We start from the raw sequence: 9,503 nt of genomic DNA on the forward strand, positions 1-9,503 counted from the left end.
AACCTGGCCTAGAGTAGTAATCTGGGTCAATGTCCTATGACCAAACAATCCAACATGACTAGTGTGTATTCCTAGGGCCAGAATTTTGAAACCCTATGAACTTTACAGGTACTAAAGATTACTGAAAATATGAACCATTAAGTGTAGGTAGCACTCAGTACACAACAAACCCTAATGACAATCCTGCTTAATGAGTAATGAATCAATTAGAAAATGGGTGATGAGGAGTGGCTGCTGAGTGTTGAGGACGTATCTCAGGATAAATCGGGTTGGCTTAGTGGCTGCTGCACGCCTGTGCCCTGAAGAGACTGGGAAGGTAGGCACAGTGGCCCGCCCAGGCAGCGGTGACGCTGTTGGGCGAGCGGCTCCTGACCTCCTGTTAGTTCAGCGTCTCCTCCTAGAGTCATGCCGTCCGGGGACGGCAAGTCGCCGTCAAGGCAGGCGGCTGGGGGCGAGTAGAGATCGGAAGCGCAACAGAACAGAGGGGAAACGGGGTCTAGGCTGACCCAAAATCCCAGGGTGGACCGCGGCCCAACGTGGGCACCCTGTAGATCCACACCCCAGCGGCGTAGATGCATTTTCAAAACTAAATTAGGAACATTTAGCTGACCAATTAAACGACTATGTTTTAATAATATCAGATTCGTATATGAACAACTAAGCTTGTTTAGCTTGATGGGTGGAGTAGTGCTATTATGACACGAAGCACGTATGCTGATCGTATATTGATCATAAAAGGGGGGAAACCCTACGCATGATCAATTAAACCCTATTATGACTGTGCCATGGTAGATTTGAAGCTGCAAACCGCAGAAATGCTATTTAGCAACCATTGTTTGCTTCAAACTAAGAACTAAATTCTAAGAGCTGAAAAGAAAGTACAATAAGCAAGTTACGAACTATTTTCTGGTTGAGATCAAAGAGTTGACTAGATATGAAGTAGTACCACCTCTCTTGTGGCGCCGTGTAGGCATCGGGGGTGCGAGGCTGTCGGTGGCATTGAAGCAGATCTGCGATGGTAGATGGGTGCATTGGGGGATAAGTCCCGTTACGGTGGATGAGAAGGTCATGGGAGCGGCCCCGACAAGGAGGACGATGGCGTTGATGAAGCGAGAGGACGCGATGCAAGGCTCCTGGTCCGTTGCCGTGGATGAGAAACGTCCATCTCTAGCAGCGGATGACACGGTCTTGGTAGGCGCTCCGGCATGGTGGAGGACATCGGCGATGGATGGGGTGGAGGTCGGCGGCGATGGATGGGGTGGCGACGGAGGAGGCTGGTGTGGGGATGGTGTTCTAGCATGGATGGAGTATGAATGGAAAAATGGAAGGAGAGGTACGGGAAACCATGTCTTTGGGATGCACCTGTCTGAAATATGGGGAGGTTACGAACTTAGCCCCCGTTTAAAATTTGGACGTCTCATCGGTTGGGGATAGCACGGTAATCTCGCATCTCCCCAATATTTGCCCAAAGCGATTTCGGGTGAGGAGAGGGTGCTCTGGCGCCCATGGTTGGCGCCCACGGTGTATGAACGAGGCTGATAGGTAGGGCGGTTGTGTCACGTCTGAGTGAAGTTACAAACCTGCCCCTATTGAAAATATTTGCCTACATTAATTTCGGCCGAGTTGAGTTTGTTTTGCCGCCCACTGTGTATGAATGGGGAAATGGAGGGAGAGACAGAGGTCTTTCAGACGAGCTTGAATCAAATATGTTTTACTGCCCACATTTGGCTCCCACCGTGTCTAAATGGGCTCAGAGGCGGTCGTGTCACGTCTAATTGAAGTTACTAACCTACCCCTATTGAGAGCAGTGGAAATCGGGCCGATGGATTGTCCGTGTAAGGGGTAGGCAGCAATTTCCGTCTCCCAAACACTGGCTTCGGGCAGCCGATGTGGGAGTGGATATTTTGCCGCTTCTTTGAAATTTTGGGACAATAAGCATCCACGTTTACCCTGGCAACTAAATTCGAATCCATTTTGTATTCTTATATGAATCTTTATAAATCATTCTATGTTTTTTATATATCTTCAAAAGAACAACAAATATGTATTCCACTGTCAGATATGAATATGATTTGCAAATGCCGATACTCGAATTCAGAAGCTAGAATCCAGTTTAAGGTGGATTCGAATATTTGAAACCATTTTATGTCCAACTCAAGTGTAACATGTATGACACACGCACCATAATGTGTACTCCCATTTAGATATGTACAAAAGCGATGTCTCAAGATTCAAAATACTGAGTCAATCAACCAATAATGTACAAAACTAATAGACACATAAACACTTACAGAGTATATGGATCAATAATATCAACTAACATACATAAGCCAGGCCGTTGTACATTTTTTTGCTAGAAGATCATCATTTTTTAGCGAAGCTAGTACAACATCTTGGCCCTTTCAGATGCGTGCCACTTAAGGACCATCTATACTACTATTATTGCTGAATGCAAATTCAGCCCGATTGGTATATTTGTAGGTCTGGAACAACAATCAAAATGAAATGTCTCAGAGTCTTATAACCTAACACAGACTCGTGCTAAAAAAATTACAAACCAAAAAACAAAAAATAATTATTACATGATCTCTAAAACAAATGGTTTGATCGATTACATGAACAAAGAACACAAAGGTTATTCAACGTTGGAAAAAAATTCACCTATGACTTACCAAGTGGGAATTTAGTTTCGTTTTTTTCCTTCAGAACCTTAACAATGTGGTCAGTCTCAACTTGCTTCATTTTGAAATCCACCAAATATTTAATGGTTGTCTTGAGTACTGCTTGTGATTGTGCTGTTTGCTTCCTCAAAAGGTCAACTTCATCTCTAAGTGCAGAAGAAGAATCTCTTTCTACCAATAGTTTAGCCTCTAGATCATCAACAGTTGGCAGTTCATGATGCACGATTGGGCCGGTGCCATTGCTATGGGATGATACAACGTCCTTGGGGACCTCGCTCTTTGATCTTGGGCTAACCTGTTTTTCCATTAAAGTTTGCATTGGATTCCGAAAAGTTGCAGTTAGCAAAACATCTCAACTGGGAGTTAGAACAACAAACCAGTTAAACAAACAAGGAATTAAAGAGTTTCGATTGGATGCTGAAAAGTAGTTATTAACATCATTGTAACCGGTTGCAGCAGCACAACAGTTAAAAAAACAAGTTTTGCAAAAGGTACCTATTGTGGCATTGGAGTCTCTCTTGAATCCTGAAAAGTTGAGTAGCCAGTAACATGATTAGAGGAACCGTGTAGCAAAGCAGTTAAACAAACAAGTTTTGCAAAAGGAACCTATTGTGGCATTAGAGTTTCTCTTGGATCCTGAAAAGTTCAGTAGTCAGTAACTTGATTAGAGCAACAAGTTACAACAGCAAACCTGTTACACAAATATATTTTTGAAAATGTACCTGCTGTGCAATTGGACTTCCAATTGGATCCTGAAAACTTGAAGTTGGTAAGATGACAACAACAAGTTACATCAGCAAACCAGGTAAACAAGGAAGTTTCTAAAAACATACGTGTTGTGCCAACGGAGTTTTAGTTGGATCCTGCTAACTTGAATGTTAGCAATCATAAATAAAGTGTTGCAGGAGCCATAAGAAACTAACATCAAACTAGTAAAACTAACCAGTTTTGGCAACGTATTTAATTACACATGAACTAGTAAAACTAACAAGTTCTTGGCAACGTATTAAAGTAACAAGTCGGTACCGTTTACCAGCAACACAGAGATCTGTAAATTTCTTTGATGTAAGCAAAATGATTCCGACACACACACACACATATATATATAAGTTAAAAAGACATTGTCCCTCATATAAACCTGACAGTTGTCTATCTATGAACATGCAAACATTACTAGTGCTACAAGTGATAACAACAAACCATTTAAACAAACAGGGTATCAGAATGTAAATTACACGTGAATTTTGCTGCACCCTAGAAGTACATATGACCAGCTATCTATGTGCTTAACTAGCTATTTAGGTTCAGGCAAATAGGTAATTCTTTACAGTAAGTATCAAACACATAGATAGGCACAATCTATAATAGGATTAACAGGCTATGGCATTATGTAATCAGTAGCAAACTAAAGTAAGCCAAGCAACATACTTGAACAATTTTGCAATCAGTGGCTAACTAACATTCCAAGAAGCAGGTAACTGAACTTACGCTAGCTCTTTGTACAGGCACACTTCAACTTCTTTTTCGCTTACAAGGTTCTACGAAGGAGTCCATGGCATCAATTGCTTGGATACTTCATTGATATGTTGTATGAGGACGGGTTGTTAGACTAGATGGTGCGTCCTTGATATGTTATATGAGGACGGGTTGGCAAGTTGTTAGTACGTGTTTCTTCCCACACTGCATTAGCAAGTTGAATGGTTAAACTGATAAGATGGTGCATCCTTGATATGTTATATGAGGACTGTTGTCAGACTAGTTGTAGCAACACACATCACATTGGCTTTTACTGTATATTTCATGTCATTACATTTGGCATATCGAGGTCTAAGCAATCTACAATATGATGAAAAGAATGGCATCCTTCACATTATTGGCAAACTCACACTAGCGTAGAAAAGCCTAGCTATGGCGTCCCAAAAACAGCCTTGCTGGCGTAGGAGCCCCACACCACCAACATGGCGCCAGTGTTAAAAAATAGTGGTGGCGCTGGAGCCTACATCAGTAGTATTGTACGTGTTTCTGGCGTATGATGTTTGCAACACCACCACTATATTGACTCACCTAGCGGCGCACAATGTCATTTTCATGCCACGAACATTTCATGCAAAAAAAAGGTTTTTCAACACCATTTAACATTTAGCATTTCACATTAACACTAACTACATATTAGATAATATTACAAAGTAGAACAGTACCAGATAATAGAACATTAGGAGTTGATATTTAATTACGTGGCTGGTAGCTAGCTAGATCTTACAAACATAACTAGTTAATAGAAACATTACGAGCTAAAATAGTACTAGTACATAGCGCTAATACATAATTATACAGTTCATTCACGTACTGCCCCGCCACACACATAGTTCTAAATGAGGTCGATGACCATCATCATCCTCAAGCCATGGCATCGGGTGTTCCTGATGGTGACTAAGATGGCCTGTCCAATCTGGAGATTCTTTCCAGCAAGGAAATTGTTCCATCCCATGGCGCTGAACACAGTGCGACCGTCCGTGTCCAGTGTGTAAGCACAGTTCGTGATGGGGCCCCTTGCGGTAAGGCGTAGTCCAGCAATGCCTTCATCCGGTTCGATGCCACAACTGTCACTTAGCCTCTTAGGTAATTCCTGAGAAAAAAACAAATATGGTAAATGAGCATGTCACGTTGCTGCACACTAGCTAATTAATTAAGCATATCACGCATTACTACACACTAAGCATATCCTCAAATTCTACACTAAGCATATATATATATCACAACACATTATATAGTAAGCATATCACATTACTACACACTAGCTAAGAGCATATTCATCACGTTCTACAGTAATTAAGCATATCACATTACTACACATTAAGCATATATATCCTCAAATTCTACACTAATAAGCAAATATATATATATATATATATATATATATCACAACACATTAGTAAGCATATCACATTACTACACCGTAGTTGAGCATTCATCACAATCTACACTAAGCATATCACATTACTACACACTAAGCATATATATATATATATATATATATATATATATATATATATATATATATATATATATATATATCACAACACATTATTACACTAAGCATATCACATTACTACAAGCATGTCACAACTAAGCATATATACCATCAAATTTCAACACTAAGCATACCAAATTTCTACACTAACAAGTAACATACCATGACATGACGACACACATTTGTCCTTGTCAGGCGGGTCACGAATGGCATCCCGACGTAGTCATCACGTGGAGGAAGTATGTACTAGAGGTTGCCCGATTTGTCCTCGCTAGCCTAATTCCTTTAGCATAGAGGGCTTCATCAAGTGGGTCATCATCTTCGTCATTATTGATGTAGATAACAGCCAGCCTTGCAGTTTCCCTTCTGAAGGAGAAGGTGATAAGTTCACCCCTAGTGAGATGCATGTGGTTGATGAAACGATTCCAGTCATCTCCTCCAATTTCTGGGATGTTTTTCGTCCCTTGTGGACCTCATAGTGTAGGGCCCCCCTGGAGCGTCGAAGATCACAGTGTCTTCGGTAATGAGCTCATTGAACCCCAGTCTCACATTGCAAGGGACGATCTGTGTAAAAAAACCAAAAAGCAAACACATTGCATTATGGGAAATAGCAAAAAAACAAAATAAAAAATGTTATAGAAGGTTCATGTAATGTGTTATCACTGCAGGAACAAAGCACGTCTGGCAGTAGATGCCAAACAGCGTGCCACTTGAAAGGTCGATTGCGCACCTTGACTTGCACACTGGACATGGTGGCGACTGTGTAACGCCCCGGATCCGATGCGCCAGGCGTCTCCCAGTTATTCGTCATTGTTGCCATGTCGTTTGCTTGCGTGTTGCATTTTGCCATGTCATCATCTGCATGCTTTTCAAAACTTGCATCCGGTCCTTTTCCCCGTTCTCCGTTTCGCGATCCGACACTCTCCCTCGCGCCCGTGGCCCCTCTCAGACCTTGTTTCGTGAGCGGGAGAAAAACGTTCTCGGAATGGGCCGAGATTTGCCGAGTGGCCTTGGTATATCACCGGTAGACTGCCCGCCAAATTTCATTCCAGTTGGAGGTCGTTTGACGCCCCAACGGTTAACCGAGCTAACCGAAAGCCCCTTTTGTCTTGCAGCCCAACACCCCTCCAAATCAGCCCACTAACCCAGTAAAACCCCCTTCATGCTCTCGGTCGTTCGATCACGATCGTGTGGGCGAAAACCGCACCCCATTTGGACTCTCCTAGCTCCCTCTACCTACAAATAAACCATCTTCCCCGAAATTTGTGGATGAATCCACCCCTAACCCTAGCCCTCTTCCTCCTCCCGCCGCCGGACATGTCCGCGTCATCACCGGACGTGTCCGCCCGTCGCCGCCGGCCAATCCGAAGCCGCCACGTCGCCCCGTCGGCCCTCTCTCTCCTCCCTCCGCCGCCGGGCCCGCGGAGCCCAGATCTGGCCCGAGGGAGCCCGCACCTCCACCGCCCATCGCTCCGCCCGCCGCCTCGGCAGTGCGCCGCCGCCGGACCCGCCACCTCGCCGTGCCGGCGACCCCGAGCCCTCGCTGGAGGCCGCGCCCTCCAACCCCGCCGCCCGAGCGCCCCGGTCCCGCCGCTCGTCGCTCCGGCCGCGGCCTCGCCGCCCCGCGCCGGGAACCGCCCCGTCGTCCGCCGCCTCGTTGCCGATGCCTCCCCGCCGCCCGCCTTCGCCGCCATGCCGCTGGAGCCGCCGCCTTCGAGCGCCGTCGTCCGCCCCGACCCCGGCGGCCATGGATCCGGCCGGAGGAGGTCTCCCAGGTCCCGGATCCGCCTCCTCCGCCTCTTCCCCGCCATCTCCGGCCACCTCCCCGGCCAACTCCGGCGAGGTCCCCCGGTTCTGGATGAGATCCACCACCACCACCAACCAAACGCCCCCGCCGTCCCGGATCTGCTCGTCCCCGAACCGCCCCGTCCAACTTTCCCCGAGGTCCATTTTTTTCTTCTAAGTCCCAGATTTTCAACATCGGTTGCACATGTTTGACCTACTATAACTTATTGCACATAGTTCCGTTTTGCGTGCATAATATATAAAAATGTTCATTGTGAGATGCGCTTCATTTTGTTCCATTGGGTCATGTTCATTAGAGTTCATCTTGAGGCCCTAATCATCGTTGCAAGAGTGCCATATGATATTAACCTGCTGAAACTGTTATAACTTGGTGATTTGTCTTTTTCGTTGCATTTTGTGTCTGCATCCTATGAGCATGAGCTCTACATGTGTTTTGAACTAAATCATGTCATCTTTACAGGGGTTCTTGTCTTGTATTTTTGTGTTATATGTGGTGATTGGCACAAGCATGCAAAGTAGCCTCCGTGATGTTGCTGATTTCTGTGACTTAGTAATTTCTGCCAAGTCTGTAGCTGTAACATTGTGATGCCATGTAAACCTGCTGTCACCATGAGTTCTATGCATAATCTTGAGATGTTCACTAAGTATGTTTTGTTATAAATGTTATGATCTATCCATCCATGCCCTTGGTCGCATTTATATCTGATGTAGCTTGTTGTTATCATGCTCTAAACTTGCTAAATAATGTTGCTGTCAGCCTGTGAACATTAAGTCCAGTACTTTCCATGTGTTTTGCTAGTGATCCATGTAACCTATGACTATGCTATTGCCATGCTTAGCTTCAAATTGCCATCTTACTGTTGGTTACCTTTTCATGCCATGTATTGCTCTGTGGTGAGTGGTTCAAGCTCACCAACATGCCTACTTATCGTTGTTTCTGCCATGCACTGTTATTTTCACTGTCTGAATCTGTCATATTACTTGCTATGTTTACATGGGTGCCATTATATCTTATGTGCCTTTTTGGCTCGTGATCAGTAAGGGACTTTCGTTCTATGAATTAGATTCATGCCATGCCTTTGTTTGCTATGATCTGTTCCTGTAACATGTTGTTTCATAGCTCTAAATATTGCAACCTGATGTTATTTTTGCCATGCCCAGTGATTTTCTGCTAAGTCTGTGAAACTGTTATTATTTGCAATCTTGTCATGTCCTTTTGAGCATGCTCTAGTGATTTTTGGAGATAGCTCATTGTTCATGTTTTGTTGTGCTTTACCTGTCATCATGCCCATGCCTTTTGTTTTCATGTTGAGGTGCTGTAGCATATTGTTTTGATGCTTGCTAGATGCCTAGTTGCTGTTTTGGAAAGATTGTTGCTATATCTTGTTTGGAGTGTATGTGTTGCACCGTTGCTCCGTTTTGAGCATGCTCTATATGAAACTTGCTTAGAATTGCATGTAGTTTCATATTATCATGTTGCATCCTTGTTTTGAGGTGTTTTCTTGATGTTTGGATGCATTTTGCATCAATGCCATGTTTAACTTGTTTTGCTCATATCTTCTAGGCCGTAGCTCCGAATCTAATGAACTTTATATGTAACTTGACTAGAGTTTCGTGTAGATCATCTTGGTGCATCTTAACTTGCTGTTTAACCACTTGAACATAAGGTTTATTCAGTTCTGGACCAATTTTGAAATTTGCATATGAGGACTTACCGGATTTGTTATATGTTGTTTCCGGCCTCATTTAAACTTGCTTTGATGTGTTGTTCTTGTATGCATCATCTCTTGCCCTGAGTAGCCTCATGTAGCCTTGTCATGCATCATACTTGGTTGAGCATCATGCCTTGTTCATGTGTGGTGTGTTTAACATGTTGTGTGCTTCTTCTCGATAGTTCCCGTTTCATTGCGATCGTGAGGATTCTTTCGTCTACGCGTGGTTCGTCTTCGTGGCTTCATCTTCTTCATGGACTCGTTCTTCTTCCT

This window comes from Aegilops tauschii, chromosome 3 (genome assembly GCF_002575655.3).
Source record: "Aegilops tauschii subsp. strangulata cultivar AL8/78 chromosome 3, Aet v6.0, whole genome shotgun sequence".
Classification (NCBI taxonomy): domain Eukaryota; kingdom Viridiplantae; phylum Streptophyta; class Magnoliopsida; order Poales; family Poaceae; genus Aegilops; species Aegilops tauschii.